Consider the following 18,772-nt stretch of genomic DNA (forward strand, 5'->3'; position numbering starts at 1 on the left):
TGGACCTTCATTTCCTGATTTTTTTCAAATCAGACCCAGCTTTCTTTAGACACTATAGGCAGACTATACACATAGAACGTGTACGTAAATGTACATCATTGTAGCATTTGGTTGTGACAAACTAGTTTTACTAACACGGAGGATTTAATAGACGAAATGAGGAAATATGTCAATGTAATAGCATATTAGATTTTGCAAATGAGCTATTCCTAAGGCAACATGAATTGCTTGCTTTTATATTTCCACAATTGTTCGTTCATTTGACAACTAACATTCAGAATCCATCTTTGATCTTGGAGGATTCGTACAAATCAAAGTATAGTAAATCCTTAGGAACTTAAAGTGACACTCAGACAAAAGATGTCTTCTGACAGAGTCTTTGGCCTGTTGCATATGCAGACCCACAATAAGACCTGAAGTCAGGCCTCGCTGCAGGCAGGCTTGGGAAGAGGGCAAACTTGTCTTCAGGGCTTTCAACATTGCTCTGGGCCACATTTCTCACCAAGCCTCAGGGACCCCAAATTCTAGTTACCATTTACTGAGGATTTATTTTGTGCCACACATTTACATGTATTATTTCTGATCCTTACATCAACTTTCAAGATCAGTATTTTATCCCTATTTCACAAATATGAAAATAAGGCTCAATAAGTCTAAGTACTTCTAAGGGGCAGGGCTGGGTTTCCACCCTGTGTCTGAATTCAAAGCCCCTCTCGAGCTCATGACATCACTGCATCTCATCATGAGACCTGAGGCTTCCCTCTGGAGTTCACACACAAACCTGTTCTTCCTGTTTTGACTCCAGATTCCCTTTGGCTTTCAGGCTTTGAAATATATGAAATAAATGAACTTTTTAAAAGGGGGAGGGCCAGGTGGAGGGAAGGCATGAATGGTTCTACTTCTATTAACTTTTATTATTAGAATTCTATTTACTTTCTGACAGGGACTTCTTGGAAATGATACTTTCACCCAGAGGAGTTGCAACAAGATAAATTGCAAGCAGCATGGAATACTGTTGATCAGGCAGACAGCATGACTGCCAATTTAGCGTGCTGTTAAGATTAGCCATTTGTGTTGGCTCGACAATGTTGTGAAAACTCCTGTTAGCTTCTTGGAACTACAAAGCGTGTGATGAGAAATTTTCCTTATTTTGCTTTGTGACTATCTGCCATTTGATTTTCACTTTAAAATATAAATTGACAGCTCTTGGACTGGTAACAGAATTTTCCCATTGTGAATAAGTCCCTCCAAACACAATTAAAGACCCCTCTCTGAAATTTACTGTGTGACTTAGGCAAACCAGTTAACCTCCATAAACCTTCAAATATAAAATGGTCATCAAGGGGCTTCCCTGGTAGCACAGTGGTTGAGAGTCCGCCTGCCGATGCAGAGGACACAGGTTCGTACCCCGGTCCGGGAAGTTCCCACATGCCGCGGAGAGGCTGAGCCTGCGCGTCCAGAGCCTGAGCTCCGCAATGGGAGAGGCCACAGTAGTGAGAGGCCCGCGTACCGGAAAAAAAAAAGTCATCAAGAGGAGCAAACTGGGTTTTACAAAAGGGCTTTACACACTGTTAAGTTTATACAAATGTAAGGGCATTCCTGGGCATCATTCTTCTTTTTTTTTTTGCGGTACGCGGGCCTCTCACTGTTGTGGCCTCATCCTGTTGCGGAGCACAGGCTCCGGACACGCAGGCTCAGCGGCCATGGCTCACGGGCCCAGCCGCTCCGCGGCATGTGGGATCTTCCCGGATTGGGGCACGAACCCGTGTCTCCTGCATCGGCAGGCGTACTCTCAACCACTGCGCCACCAGGGAAGGGAAGCCCCTGGGTATCATTCTTAATCCAATTCATTCCTTCCTGAGAAGCAATCCTGCAAAATAAGGCATTGACCTGAGCCTTCCTCTGTAATCTCCTTTTGACCCTACCGTATAAAGGAAGAACTAAGACTCCTTTCAGCAATTTACCACTGCTCTGCCAATAATCAATATGTCATGAGCTCTGAACATTTCTCCTTGGATTTCCTAATCCTGACTAAATGGTAAATCCTGGAGTTATTAGTTGGCAATGGCTCATTTATCAAATCCGTAGAAAGAAGCTTCTTTTTTGGAATTTTTTTTCCTCTCCTATCATTTAGTAGTTTATCTTTTATAATCACTGATTGCTGTCTAGGCTGCCTACTTGAGAAAGAAAGCAGCAAGTAGCAGAACCATATGAGGAATGATAAATGAAGACATCTACTACTTTCTTCCCATTTGCCTCCTTACATTTGGGATAACAGGTACCTTTCATGCCCATTCATCTGATTCTTTCTCTAAAAGTACCTTAGTGCCCCCTGCAGGTTATATGAGTTTCTCCTTCCACAAACTTGTTTATACTTTTTTTTTTTAACCCTCTCCTGAAACCCCCAGTGCTAGTTTCTTCTCAATGGCGCTAGTATCTAGAAAAAAGATTATGACCTTGAAATTCTTGAACACTTTCTGAACCTTCTGTTTCCTGAAATGTCACTCATTCATTCCAAAATGATTAATTGGCGTTATCAATCCTAGGTTTATCTTGCTTATTCTAAGTGCAGAATGTCCACTGACAAATCCTTTATCATCCAAGAATTTTGAGCTCAGGAAAGCCTTTCTCTTTTGAAACTACTTAGAGATTTGGAATAAAATTTTGAAGGAACTAATGCTGTATTTTAATCTAAATCCTTGGGGGAAAAAATTAAAATCCTGAGATATAATTAAGTCCGCAGATCAAAATGGAGGGTGAAAATATCTAGATATAAGCTCTGAGAGGCCAAATTTAAAAAGATGACTTTGTGAAATGGTAAGCGTTTAAACTACAAATCTATGTTTATTCAGCATCTGGATTTCTTCTTGCTAAGTAGTTTTAAAGCTACTTAGTATTTAATTGACATTTTACTATTTTACTTGCTTCAAGTCTTTCATACTCAAGCTCTCCCAATTACAGCTTGTACACAAAAAATTACCTTAGCCTGATTTCCAAATGGCTAAATAGTTTGATGTAATTTCTATTAGAATTCAGTAATACTGATACTGCAGGTGCTGGAGAAGCATTTTTCAATTGTCAATTATGACCCTTTAGTAGGTTGTAAAGTCAATTTAGTAGGTTGTGACAGCATTAAAAAAAAAAAAAGAAAGAAAGGAATAGATTGCATGAAATATAAGAAAATGAGTGGAAATTAAATATTGTTATATGAAACTCTTGCTTTGTTATGTGCATATCTGGATTGTGACATAAATTGTATTTCTTCTGTGAGTTGTAGTCAAACTGAAAAAAACTATTCTAGCCTGCAGATAAGAGCAAGAACTCCTTACCAGCTGTGTGAACCATTCTGAGCCTTGGTTTTCTTCTCTGAAAATAGGTGTAATAAGACTTTCATAATAGGGTTATTGTAAGAGTTAAGTAAAAAAAAATAAAATAATGTTGGTGCACAGAATCTGACGTAGTCAGAGACTAATGTTGTTATCTTAGTGGGAGTTATAATGAGAATTATTTGAAATCATATTTGAAATCATATTTGAATCATTTGAAATAATAAATCAAAGTACTTACACTTCTCCTTTAAATTGAGCTCCCTTGCAAATCAAGTTTCCTTCTACCTCTTGAGCATATAGCCCCAGGGAAGAAGGTGTGCATTCCCAGGGTTAGAACAAAGAAGCCATTGATCAGTTTTGGATCTCATAAACTGACTCTTTTGAGACAGTAGTCATGAAATTTGGGTCGTTGGAAAGAAAAGGATTTTCTAAATTCCTTTATTTCTTCTTTAACATATTGAGAAGCTGGCCAAAAAATACTAGAGAGTCTTAAAGGAGAGGAGAGTGGGACAGGTTAGGAAGAAGGCAGGACATGACTGGCTTCTCAGCTCCTATTGGATTCTGGGTAGAAGAAGGTAGAAAGGTAAGTGAGCACTGCTCCAGTTTTTCTTCTCTACACTAATTCCTGGGGTAGGGAGGTGTTCAGTGGGAGAAGAGAATTGAAGAGATGTTCTAGAGAGGTTGGGGGAAATGCTGAGGAAAGTGGCTTTTGCCCTCCACAAGGATATTGGAAGCTATTGCCTTAGAAACTTCTGCTTAAACATGGAGGATGTTACAGCAAATTAAATTTAATGGCTTAACATGGTTTTGCACACAGAGGTCTGAGTTTAAGCCCCTTAGAGTCTCCCTCAGCTCGTGTATGATATGACAGCTATCCAGAAGTTTTGGAGCATCCTGGTTCGGAATGAACCAGAAAGATCTGACTGAAAGTAGTTGAAGGACCTGCCTAGCAACTTTGCCAAAGGAGGTTGCCTAAGGGGAATGAAGCCACCCACTGTAGGCTAAATTCCCATTGAGGTCACAGTAACATGCCACGGAATACATTTTGTCATCAAAAGTAGAGATGAGGGCTTTCCTGGTGGCGCAGTGATTGAGAGTCCGCCTGCCGATGCAGGGGACATGGGTTCGTGCCCCAGTCCGGGAAGATCCCACATGCCGTGGAGCGGCTGGGCCCGTGAGCCATGGCCGCTGAGCCTGCGCGTCTGAAGCCTGTGCTCCGCAACGGAAGAGGCCGCAACAGTGAGAGGCCCACCTACCGCAAAAAAAAAAAAAGTGGAGATGAGGGCCCAATCAGTAAGTGTAAATGGTGCCCCAGAGCATTGTCAGAGTTAAGTAAAGATGAATGATTATCACCAAAGGCAGTTTCTAGCAATGGGGGCATCAGATTGCCCAGGGTAGGGACAAGTCACTGTAGGATGTCACCAGCTCTGGGAACAGACCAAACCAGGAGAGCTTAGAAAATATGTCATATACTCAAGAAGTCTACCTCCTATAAGATTACATACGCCTTATTCATCGTGTGTATATCCAGGTGGAGAGGGCAGAACTCTTGACAAGCATTTCCCTGACTCATCTAGGCAGAAACTGGGTTACATAAAGAGATGGACTGAATTACCAAATAACATTGAACCAACAATTTAAATTTAACTAAAATATGTTTTCTAAACTACCTGGTGGGTATGGGATTGTGAAGGAAGCCCAATTCTTAAATAAAGTAACCCCATTTCTTTCACATCTGAGCATAGTGTAAATACATTTGTGATGCTTCTGATTTTTCTTTATTATTGTGTCATATCATCACATCTATGGGAATTAAATTTTTCTAAGCCTTTATTTGTGCCAATCTTTGTATCATAGAGTATTTTGGGTAATAACTCCTTTGATACAAATTAACAGCTATCTAATTTAGATGCCTCTACCCCAAACCTCAACTATAGAAAACCAACCGCAAATGAATATGAAAGAAAAAAGGGAGAAGCCAGTCTCTGGGTTTCCAAATGAAATGCTGCCAAGCCCCCATGCAACCCACAGTCCTGAGCAGAAAAGTAAAGGTAAACATTTAAAATTTATATGGGACTTTTTTGATTAGATAGTTGAAATTTAACTGTAATTTTGTATCTTAACCTTGAGAGTTTTGTCCCTTCCCCACAGTTGTAGGGGAAGGTGGTAGATGGTGGTGGAGGGGATATAAATCGTTAAAATGAAACAGGAAAAGACATGGTAAAAAAGACCTTCTATTTTCAGGGGACTGATCTGTCCAGAGTGGTTCCTTCTCCCCACAAAACACTGGCAGGATAAATGGCTGCTGCCAGCATGTTGATAGAGGAGCGTAGAGGCCTCACCTATATCAAGGCCTACAGACCAGCATGTAGTGATGGTCAGGGCTGGGCCAGAAATGTGTCCTTGTCCATGCCACACGAAGTAAGATGGCATAGTGGAAAACATTGGAGTTAATTGATAACATGGGGGCTGGGACCTCTCGCGTCAGTTAGATAAAATGGGCTCTACTCCTAGAATCACCATTTCTGAGAAGCGTGAACTTAGACAAATTACTTAATCTTTCTAACTTTAGGCTCCTGATCTGTAAAATGGAGATAAGAAATGCAGCTTCTCATAAAGCTGTTGGAATTTAAATGAGATCATTCATGTAAAACATACACCTCACTCTCTAGAATGGGTTCAGTGAAAGTCAGCCAATTTTATTCTCTTATCCTTTTGGGAAGCTTTAGGCTTGAACCTCACTTCCTACGTGAAATTCAGTAAAATACTTAATCTTTTCTCTCTCTCGCTTTTTTTTTTTTTTTTTGGCCGCACTGCATGGCTTGCAGGATCTTATTTCTCCAACCAGGGATTGAACCTGGGCTCCTGGCAGTGAAAGTGCCGAGTTCTAACCACTGGACTGCCAGGGAATTCCCAAATACTTAATCTTTTTGAACTGAAGTTCCCTCATTTGTAAAGTGGGATTAATTTACATTATATCAGAATATTTGGAGATCATAATCAGAATTATATGTCAAGCTTCTCTCTTTATCCTCTTCCTCCCTTTGACCCTTTTCTTGTGGTCAGTCTATGCATGGAGGCCAAAAAGATCTCAGAGGAGATGGGACAGGGATATCATTGAGCCTGTGTCTTTGCTGCATATGCAGACTCTTGGAGAACTAGTAGGTCTGAGATGTGAGTAGGTGACCAAAGAGAGAATAGATGAGAAATCGATGGAAAGAGCATCACAAGAAGGGAAATTAAGAGTTAGTGCAGAATTAGAAATGAGAATCACACTGATGTCTGGGCCATTTGATACATCACTGTCAGATATAACTTTCTTAAAATTCTAATTTTGCTTAAACCAATACAGTGGCTCACTACTGCTTCTCACAGAAAGTCTAATTGTATCGAAGGCCACCTCTGATAAGGTTCTGGCCTCCTCCCTGCATTATTGCCAGCCGTCCCCCCTACCATGTGCCCTTCCTAGTGGGAAAGGAGGCAAGGACATTAATGAGGAAGTTATTATTGAAATGGAGTTGGCAGGGCTTGGCAACTTGGCAAGAAATTAATTTCAGGTGGAGGAAGGGGAGTGATAAAAATTAGAGAAAGGAAAGTCATAAATGACATTAAACTCTTTTTTTCTTAACACATGCTAAATTAATTCTGGCAGCAGTGAGTTCCAAAAGAATGCAAGTGTCCCCTGATAATATTTCCTAGATTCTAAGACATAACTGACTGTAACATACATTATTAACATTCCCTTTTTTTTCTTCATTCAACAAATATTTACTGAGAACCTAATATAAGCTAGGCCCTGTTCTAACAACTGGAGATGCAGCAAAGTAAAATAAAAGTTCCTGCCTTCCTGAAGCTCTCTTTCTAATGGAAGGAGTCAGACTATAAACATAATAAATTACATAATTATGTAGATGATAAATGCAATGGATAAAAGGTGAAGCAAGATAAGGCGAACCAGGATTGCCAAACGGGTAAGGGTAGAGGTTGGCATTTTAAACAAGTTAGTGAGAGTAGGCACCACCGAGAAGTTGCCATTTGAGCAAATGACTTGAGGGAAGTGAGAGAACGAGACCCTTAAGGCAAGCAGAGAGGATAATCAGTGTAACTACATACCATGTACAGTAACACATGTTCCAGGGTTCTATAGTCACGTGAAATGGGAAAATATAGTTCCACATACTGTATCCTTTTCTTGGAGGTCAAAATAAGAATTAGCATATTATTAAGGCATTGTGAAAACAAAATAAAATGTTTTTAACTTTATTCAACCCAGCATATCCCAAACTTGTTAGATAACATAAACTGCTGTTGATGGACATCTGCTAAGATCTTCAAGGACACCAGTTTTCTGTGAAACAATGGAAGAAATGTTGGATTAGGGGAATATGATTTCTTTAACCAGTATTATTTGCTGACATATCTACTGTAAAATTTGAATAATCCATTGCTGAATTATGAATATCCTTTATATTTCTTTTGAGCTTTGAGTGTTATCGTGTGGTTATTAACTAGGCACCCAACAGCAATAATGCCATGACTCTATTTATTGAATTGATAATCAAAAGAGTAGACCACTGTATTCTTGGATTTTATGCCTTTCCTAGGATTAGAAATGTTATACAAGTGTTATTGACCCTACTATTCAGAAAATGTATTGCAAATTAGGGCTGTTTATTTTATTTTTTATTGCTGTATAATTGACATATATTATATTAATTTCAGGTGTATAACATAATGACTTGATATTTGTATACTTGCAAAATGATCACCACAACAAGTCTAGTTAACATCTGTCCCCATATAAAGTTTCAGAATTTTTTTCTTGGGTACTTTTAGGATTTTCTCTCTTAGTAACTTTCAATTATTCAATACAGTGTTAGTAACTATGGTTGCCACACTGTACATTATAAATGTTTAAATTATATCCTTACTCTTGCACAGGTTTGAAAAGTTGGTGCTAGATGAGAACACTCTTTTACTCATGAGAACACCCTTTTATTCACCACGGACGCAATGCATGCCGGCTGTAAAATGCCTCGCCTAACAGCGAAAGAATGTTCAGAAGCATGCCCAGCTAATTGAAACTACAGGGGGCATTTAAGTAGGCAAAGTGTTATTACTCAGTTTAAATTGTGTCCAGGATATCAGAACTACCATTCCCTACTCTTGCAAAAGGCACTATGGGAATGGGAATGGCCACAAATGTTAGGCCTCTGACTTTTTAAAATTTTCCTTATCCCAGTTGTTCTTGACAAACTCAGAGGGCCAACCACATTACCATCCACAAGAACTGGGGTTATTGTTACAAATGTGAGAGTCAGGTAGTTTTTGAACTTGTGGTATTGAGTGCAAACCCTATGCCATGAGGCTATCACAAGAAGTTCTCCAATGTCAATATGTTTTGAAAATTTGCCTCAAAGTATATATATATATATATATATATATATATATATATATATATATTTAAAATTTATTTTATTTATTTATTTTTGGCTGCGTTGGGTCTTTGTTGCTGCACACGGGCTTTCTCTAGTTGTGGTGAGTGGGGGCTACTCTTCGTTGCGGTGCGTGGGCTTCTCATTGCAGTGGCTTCTCTTGTTGTGGAGCATGGGCTTCAGTAGCTGTGGTACGAGGGCTTAGTTGCTCTGCGGCATGTGGAATCTTCCCAGACCAGGGCTCGAACCCGTGTCCCCTGCACTGGCAGGCAGATTCTTAACCACTGCGCCACTAGGGAAGCCCCTCAAAGTATAATTTAAGTAGCAAAAGTGTAGTTCTTCATCTAGGACTTTTAAGTCTGAGGCAAGTTACTCTCAGTTTATTCCAAGATATTTCTTTGAAAAGATATTCCTAATACAGTGCACTGGTTATTTTAAATGAGACAATTTGCTATATTTGGTCTAATTTTCTTATTTGAAATTAAATCAGTTTCTTATAATTTCTAGAAAGCAAATAGCCTATGTTGGCCATCTATGAGTTTGTCTATTATTTAGGCGGAAGTGTTCACAAAAGTGGATGTGTGAAGAGCTAGAACAAATAATCCTAAAATTGATATGGAACCACAGAAGACCTAGAATTGCTAAAGCAATCCTGAGTAAAAAGAACAAATCTGGAGGCATAATCCTTCCAGACTTTAGATAGTACTTCAAAGCTACAGTAATCAAAAAGTGTGGTATTGACACAAAAAACAGACAAGTGGATCAGTGGAACAGAATAGAGAGCCCAGAAATAAACCCACACCCCTCGGTTAATTAACCTTCGACAAAGGAGGCAAGAATATATAGTGGAGAAAAGACAGTCTCTTAGGCAAGTGGTGTTGGGAAAGCTGGAAAGTCTCATGTAAATCAATGAAGTTAGAACACTCCCTCACACCATACACAAAAATAAACTCAGAATGGCTTAAAGGCTTAAATATAGTACAACCATAAAACTTCTTAGAAGAGAACATAAGCAAAACACTCTTGGACATAAATCCTAGTAATATTTTCTTAGATCAGTCTCTCAAGGCAAAATAAATAAAAGCAAAAATAAACAAATTGGACCTAATCAAACTTATAAGCTTTTGCACAGCAAAGGAAACCATAAACAAAATGAAAAGGCAACCTGTAAACTGGGAGAAAGTATTTGCAAACTATGTGACTGACAAGGGCTTAATTTCCAAAATATATGGACAGCTCATACAACTCAATATCAGAAAAACAAACAACCCAATCACAAAATGGGCAGAAGACCTAAATAGACATTTCTCCAAAGAAGGCGTACAGATGGCCAACAGGCACGTGGAAAGATGTTCAATGTTGCTAATTATTAGAGAAATGCAAATCAAAACTACAATGAGATATCACCTCACACTGGTCAGAATGGCCATCATCAAAATGTCTACAAATAATATATGCTAAAGAGAGTGTGGAGAAAAGGGAACCCTTCTACACTGTTGGTGGGAATGTAAATTGGTGCAGCCACTATGGAAAACAGTATGGAAGTTCCTTAAAAAATTAAAAATAGAGTTACCATATGATCCAGCAATCCCATTCCTGGGCATATATCTGGAAAAGACAAGAACTCAATTCAAAAAGATACATGCACCCCAGCGTTCACAGCAGCACAATTTACAATAGCCAAGACATGGAAGCAACTTAAGTGTCCATTGACAGATGAATGAATAAAGAAGATGTGGTATATACATACAATGGAATATTACTCAGCCATAGAAAATAATGAAATATTGCCATTTACAGCAACATGGATGGACATAGAGATTATCATACTAAGTGAAATAAGTCAAACAGAGAAAGACAAATATTATATAATATCACTTATATGTGGAATCTAAAAAAATAATTCAAATCAACTTATGTACAAAAACGAAAACAGAATCACAGACATAGAAAACAAATTTATGGTTACCAAAGGGGAAAGGGGAGGGGGAGGGATAAATTAGGAGTATGGGATTAACAGATACACACCATATAAATAAAATAAATAAAAGTATTTACTGTAAAGCACAGGGAGCTGTATTCAATATCTTATAATAACCTATAATGGAAAAGGATCTGAAGCTGAACACCTGAAACTAATACAATATTGTAAATCAACTACAGTTAAATTAAAAAAAAAAGTGGATCTGTGAAGAGTCCAGAGTTCAGGATCTTTGTTGGCAGTTGTGCATGAGAGCTTAGATATGCTGGTAATGTCTAAATTGAGTGTTCTTTTAACCTTCCCACCAACTGCTACAATCTGGTATCTACCCCATGTCTAAGACCTGGCCTAAATTTTTCCTAAAGAAAGAGTATGTATGTAGAAAAGAATGAAATACCTGTTTGAACGTTGCTCACGTTCTGGTTACTGGCACAGGAAAATCAGACTATAAATACAATAAGCACCAGCAATGATATAACGTAAAAATATTTTTATATTTCTACATATTTTCCCTGTTAACACAAAAAAATGACTTTTTATAAGGTGTCAGGGGAGGTTCTATGAGATTACTGATATGATTTTTTATTTGTTAATTGTTCCCCTAATAAATTATCAGTTCCCAGTGGGCAGGGACAATCATGTGTCTGCCATACGGGACATATGGTAGGACGTCAAGATGTGATTGGTTCTTGGTTCTGCAATATGATGTATAATTAATTAAACCTTTTAAACTGCACTTTGTAGATTTTTCTCTCTCTCTCTCTCTTATTGCCACCCCTCTGTCTTAATTGCTATCATTTCTCCCTGGATTATTTTTCTCCTCTCTCTTTTATTTCCTTTCACCAAAAGCAGATATGACACTAAACTGAAAATTGATTCACATAATTCCCGCTTGAACCCCTTCAATGTCTTTTTTAAAATTTATTTATTTTTGGCTGCGTTGGGTCTTCGTTGCTGCACGCGGGCTTTCTCTATTTGCGGCGAGCAGGGGCTACTCTTCGTTGCGGTGCACGGGCTTCTCATTGCGGTGGCTTCTCTTGTTGCAGAGCATGGGCTCTAGGCACGCGGGCTTCAGTAGCTGTAGCACGTGGGCTCAGTAATTGTGGCTCGCGGGCTCTAAAGCACAGGCTCAGTAATTGTGGCGCACGGGCTTAGCTGCTCTGCAGCATGTGGGATCTTCCTGGACCAGGGCTCGAACCCGTGTCCCCTGTATTGGCAGAAGGATTCTTAACTACTGCGCCACCAGGGAGGTCCCCCACTTCAGTGTCTTAACCTGTCCCTGAAAATAAACTGGTATACATCCAAATTCATTATCAGGGCCTATTAGTATCTGTATGATCTCGTCCCTGTTTATTTTTACACTCTCTTCTTGGGTCACTTTCCTTCTCCCTCGTCCCTCACTATTCTGCAGCCACCCTGGTCATTCCATCCACCCCATCCCACCCCCTCCCCGTCGTACAGCCTTTGCACAGGTTGTTCCCTCTGTCTGGAATGTTCTCCCCATCCCCACGATTTGCATAGCCAGCTCATTCTCCCCTAAAGGTCTCTGTTTGGGCTTTTGTGATCACCCTATCTAAACTTGGTCACCTCTATTAGGCTCTTGTTTAGCCATGTATACATTTCTTTCATAGCACTTGCTATAAACTACAATTATTTTCTGTCTATTTATCTGTATAAGGGAAGAAATTGTGCCTATCTTGTTCACCATTAAATCTCCAGTGTCTAATTCAGTGTCTAGCATGTGATAAGTGCTCAATATGTATTTGTCTAAAAAAATTATGGCAAAGACATAAGTTTTTTTCATTAAATTCTATGTTCTTAATGTACTTTGTAACACTGGAAGGACTTCTGAAAATAAAAATCAATCACAACGAATAGACTGAATAGACTGGGTAATTGTTAGGGGAAAAAAAGGCTTACGGATTGAGTTTAGTCATAAGATCGACTTTATAGTATAATCTGGATTTTGGAAATTTGAAATAACCTATTAAGTTCTCCTTTTCTTGTTTTGCAGATGGAGAAACAGAATCATAGAAGTTAAATGACCTGCCTGGGATCTAGCAGCTCGTTAGCAGCACAGCCAGAATTAGAATTTCTAGTTTGGGGTTCATTTCACTATGCCACTTGTCTGGTAGAACAATATCTAATAGATGTTTGGAATTACCAACAATCTGTAGGTTAGAATCTCAAAAATAAAAATATTAAATTCTGGAGAAAGAGATATAAGCAGAAGTTGTCTGTGTAGCTTTTGAGATTTTCCTTTAAAGGGAAAGATTATGCCTTTAAAAAATATCTTTTCCCTTTTCACTGTTGGAATACAGATATAGTAGCTAGAGCTAGAGCAGCCATGTTAGATGCATGAAATGAAAATATATTTGAGAATGGCAGAGCAAAAAGAAAGATGTACCCAAGGTCCCCAAATTATCAATCTGTACATATCAGTCCTGGAATGCCGAGGAAACCTTTTACATAAGAAGGAAATAAACATCTGGCCAATTTAGGGTTCCTTTATATAGCAGCTTAAACTCATAACAAGTACAAGATCTGGTACTGGTAAGTGGCATGTTGTCCTAAAAGAATCCTTGAATTATATCATTGAATCCTTGAATTATATCAGCATTGGGTGATGGGTGGCAATGATATAAATATTAATGGTTAGAAATCTGATGATCCTTCATTACACCATTGCAAGCTATATGTTAAAATTGTTATCTGTGTTATGTTGGAAGTTAGACCAGGTGTCAACATACCTTGTAGCTCTAGAGCTATCTATATGAGTTGTACTGTCCCTAGGGGACATTTTGGAAATTTGTGGAGCTGTTTTGGTTGTTACAGTAACTAGAGGAGGGAATTCCATGGTCAGGGCCAGGGATGATAAATGTACCATAAAGTATAGGAAAGTCCCACACAACAAGAATTGATCCACATCCCATGACTTTCAAACATTCTGCTAGACATTTCTGTAGGTGAAAAACTTGCTTATAATTATCCAAGCCTAGAACCTAATTCTATTTCACATCCAACACAAAGTTTTTTAGGTTTATTTTGCACTGTTTTAACACACTTTCTTTCAGAAATGCAAAAGCTATATATATTGAGGGAAGCTTTTATGTTGTTTTATTCCAAATTTTACTAAGAGTTGTATGTATACCGTTTTAGAACATCACCCAAAATAATGCTGCCTCAACATAAACCAGGATCCTGGTATGAAGCTGTATTTGTGGCTATTATATTCACAGCGATTCTATGCGTAGGTGCAAGAATCTCACTACTTCATTATGTCTTCTGGTATGGTTGTACCTGAACAAATACTACGAATCATTTCAGAAATTATGTGCAAAAATTTCAGATTATGCCCTCAAAAGAAAGAAGCATGCATTCCTCTACCCTTTTCTCTTTTCCTGCTAGTTGAAGGCAGAGATGATGGCTGGAGCTGGAGCAGCCACATTAGGTCAGGGGATGGAAGCCACAGTTGAAGATGGCAGAGCAATTAAATGGAGGGAACCTGCGTCCCTGACACTGTGCAGCTGCCATACACCAATGGTCCCATCATATAAACCCTATGTGAAAGAGTAAACTTTTATCTTGTTTGAGCCTCTGTGTTTCAGAATTTCTTTTTTATGATAGCTTAGTTAGATTCCTATATAATATAGATGTGAAGAGCAAAATATAAATAAAATCTAGCATAAGTCACAGAACTTCTTGTTAAATATCCAATCCTAAAAAACATTTTCAATGATAAATGAAAAAAGAAACAGCATGAATACAAAACCAACAATTTGAAAATGACATTTTATGTATTTTAAAAAAATCTTTCACTGTAACCAAGACTGAACTGGCATAAAACTGGCATAAAAAACTTGAGGATAGAATGAATAGTAGGTTCATTCCTAATAGGGATAAAATAATTTTAATTAGAAATAGTGTTCCTCAAAGACCCAAAACCTATGGGATATAGCAAAAGCAGTTCTAAGAGGGAAGTTTATAGCAATACAATCCTACCTCAAGAAACAGGAAACATCTCAAATAAACAACCTAACCTTACACCTAAAGCAATTAGAAAAATAAGAACAAAAGAACTCCAAAGTTAGCAGAAGGAAAGAACTCATAAAGATCAGATCAGAAAAAATGAAAAAAAGGAGGAAATGATAGCAAAGATCAATAAAACTAAAAACTGGTTCTTTGAAAAGATAAACAAAATTGATAAACCATTAGTCAGACTCATCAAGAAAAAAAGGGAGAAGACTCAAATCAATAGGATTAGAAATGAAAAAGGAGAAGTAACAACTGACTGCAGAAATACAAAGGATCATGAGAGACTACTACAAGCAACTCTATGCCAATAAAATGGACAACCTGGAAGAAATGGACAAATTCTTAGAAAAGTACAACCTTCCAAGACTGAATGAGGAACAAATAGAAAATTTGAACAGACCAATCACAAGCACTGAAATTGAAACTGTGATTAAAAATCTTCCAAAAAACAAAAGCCCAGGACCAGATGGCTTCACAGGTGAATTCCATCAAACATTTAGAGAAGAGCTAACACCTATCTTTCTCAAACTCTTCCAAAGTATAGCAGAGGGAGGAACACTCTCAAACTCATTCTACGAGGCCACCATCACCCCGATATCAAAACCAGACAAAGACGTCACAAAAAAAGAAAACTATAGGCCAATATCACTGATGAACATAGATGCAAAAATCCTCAACAAAATAATAGCAAACAGAATCCAGCAGCATATTAAAAGGATCATACACCATGATCAAGCAGGGTTTATCCCAAGTGGAGAAAAGGCAGTCTCTTCAATAAGTGGTGCTGGGGAAACTGGACAGCTACATGTAAAAAGATTGAAATTAGAACACTCCCTAACACCATACACAAAAATAAACTCAAAATGGATTAGAGACCTAAATGTAAGACTGGACACTATAAAACTCTTAGAGGAGAACACAGGAAGAACACTCTTTGACATAAATCACAGCAAGATCTTTATTGACCCACCTCCTAGAATAATGGAAATAAAAACAAAAATAAACAAATGGGACCTAATGAAACTTAAAAGCTTTTGCACAGCAAAGGAAACCATAAACAAGCCAAAAAGACAACCCTCAGAATGGGAGAAAATATTTGCAAACGAATCAATGGACAAAGGATTAATCTCCAAAATATATAAACAGCTCATGTAGCTCAATATTAAAAAAAACAAACCACCCAATCCAAAAGTGGGCAGAAGACCTAAATAGACATTTCTCCAAAGAAGATATACAGATTGCCAACAAACACATGAAAGGATGCTCAACATCACTAATCATTAGAGAAATGCAAATCAAAACCATAATGAGGTATCACCACACACTGGTCAGAATGACCATCATCAAAATATCTACAAACAATAAATGCTGGAGAGGGTGTGGAGAAAAGGGAACCCTCTTGCACTGTTGGTGGGGATGTAAATTGATACAGCCACTATGGAGAACAGTATGGAGGTTCCTTAAAAAACTAAAAATAGAACTACCATATGCCCCAGCAATCCCACTACTGGGCATATACCCTGAGAAAACAATAATTCAAAAAGAGTCATGTACCACAATGTTCATTGCAGCACTATTTACAACAGCCAGGACATGGAAGCAACCTAAGTGTCCATCGACAGATGAATGGATAAAGAAGATGTGGCACATATATACGATGGAATATTAGCCATAAAAAGAAATGAAACTGAACTATTTGTAGTGAGGTGGATGGACCTAGAGTCTGTCATACAGAGTGAAGTAAGTCAGAAAGAGAAAAGCAAATACCGTATGCTAACACTCATATATGGAATCTAAAAAAAAAACAAAAAAGCGTTCTGAAGAACCTAGGGGCAGGACAGGAATAAAGACCCAGACGTAGAGAATGGATTTTAGGACATGGGGAGGGGGAAGGGTAAGCTGGGACGAAGTGAGAGAGTAGCACTGACATATATACACTACCAAACGTAAAATAGATAGCTAGTGGGAAGCAGCTGCATAGCACAGGGAGATCAGCTCGGTGTTTTGTGACCACCTAGAAGGGTGGGATGGGGAGGGTGGGAGGGAGACGCAAGAGGGAGGGGATATGGGTGTATATGTGTACATACAGCTGATTCACTTTGTTATAAAGCAGAAATTAACACACCATTGTAAAGCAATTATATATACTCCAATAAAGATGTTAAAAAGAAAAAAAGAAAATACATGAAGGACAAAAAAATAAAAGAAATAGTGTTACTGTGAGTTCCAATTAAAATATGTAGTAAGGCACAGATATATGTATTCAAGGGAGATTCTCCACAAATTTAAAAACAGTAATTTGAAAACAGAATAAAAACAGTTCAAGAGATTTGATACTTTTTGTGTTTAACAAGTATTTTTCAAAAATAAAGGAGTTCTTTGTATTTAAAATGCACAGTGATCTTTTTATGGATAATTATCCTTCATTCATATAGTATTTGCCTGCTGGGAAGTTTATGTTTTCACAGAATGACAGTTTCACAAGTATATTTTGATTTAAGGACCAAATATATTTATGCAGTGCCTAGCTCAGTGTCTAGCATACAGTATGCTCTCACTAAACGTTTGGCTATAATGGTGAATGATTATGTTCCTGAATGGTGTATGATTGTATTGGCTCCCGTTTTATCAGTATATTGTGTTTGTAGACCAGACCAATTAAAATATTCTAATGAAAGAACTCAAATATTTTTATCTATAAGTCTGATTGTGTCCATTATAAAAACAAAGCAACAACCACAAGAAACAAAGGAAGAACTGAAAAAACTGGGATCACGGTAATCAAGTGAGTTTCTAAGAGTCAGAGAAAATTCTGAAGATAAAGATGAGAATAGAAGTTAAGGCTGATGATTCCCCATTTCAATGCTTTGTTTTACCTGACCACACTTCCTCCCTCCTTAGAGAAAATCGATGCACAATGAAATTATCTGTACTCATCTCTGGTAAATAAATAGCAGAAATCATTCTTGTTTCAAGACATCAATGTGAAACAATTGTTCATATGAAGAATTTGGTTTGTTTTTCTCCACGGCTCTTCAATTTTTCATTTTGCCAATTAAAAAAAATGTTTTCATAATGTGAGCAAACAGCAACTACAGAGAGGATACACAAAATTTAAAAATTATTTAGAGAAAATTTCACTCAAATATATATTTGACACACATTATTCAGAAACAAAAAATGTTTGTACGTTTAGTCAAACTTGTAATTTCAAAAGGAATTGGAAGGAATTTAAAATGTAAAGGAGATGAGCAGAAAAGAGAGCAATTTTCAGGTGGATACCTGTATTTAGCAGCTAAATGTATCACCCTTAAATTGCGTGTCTGAGATCCACATTTTTACATCTGTGCACATATCAAATTTGGGTAAACATATGTGCAGTTCAGAAATTTTACAAATTATGTCTGAAAGTACACTTAGAATACGCACGATGACATTTTTACATGTGTAGAATGTTAGGCTTTTTCAGGGTGTTTTATGCCCTGCCTCTCTAATTTGTATTTAGATTTCAAACCTGCTTTGCAGGAGCCGTATCTAATTCAGTGTTCTCTGCACCATCGGGCATACTACTTGTACTAAATAACTGTTTATCATCATTGAGTGCCTGAAAGTAAACACAACACAATTTCCTCTGCCAAAATTCTGCTATGCATTTATATGTTGCTTTTAAAATCACATAACCCCAAGTAAATCACTTAAACATGGTCTACTGTACAATTTTGGTCTCCTGTCTGTTTCTTCTCTCATTATTCTTCCAATGTTACTTTTATTTCTATATCCCCTTCATCTTTATTTTTAGATCAAACGATTTTTACTATAAATTCAATTCTTTGAAAAGATAAGAAGTTTTTGGTCTCTGATAAACCTTTACCATTCAGAGAAAATGCTGAAAGAAAGAAAGAGAAAAAGCTGAAAGAAAGAAAAAGAAAAAAGAAGGGAACTCACACACACACTCAACATACACACAATAAAGAAGGGTCATATCATTCCAG

The 18,772-nt window shown here is 37.7% G+C and overlaps 1 long non-coding RNA gene across 1 annotated transcript; it reads left to right on the forward strand.

Annotated features, from left to right (window-relative positions):
• The first annotated feature begins 839 nt into the window (after positions 1–839).
• LOC149750721 (uncharacterized) lies at positions 840–18,555 on the forward strand. Its single transcript, XR_016394903.1, has 3 exons — positions 840–3,912; positions 5,267–5,380; positions 12,760–18,555. It is a non-coding gene; the product is annotated as an uncharacterized LOC149750721 (long non-coding RNA).
• Positions 18,556–18,772: the final 217 nt, after the last annotated feature.

The sequence above is a fragment of the Delphinapterus leucas genome, chromosome 1 (assembly GCF_059928025.1).
Source record: "Delphinapterus leucas isolate spDelLeu-1000000601 "Yukka" chromosome 1, BTC_Dleu_Yukka2, whole genome shotgun sequence".
NCBI lineage: Eukaryota > Metazoa > Chordata > Mammalia > Artiodactyla > Monodontidae > Delphinapterus > Delphinapterus leucas.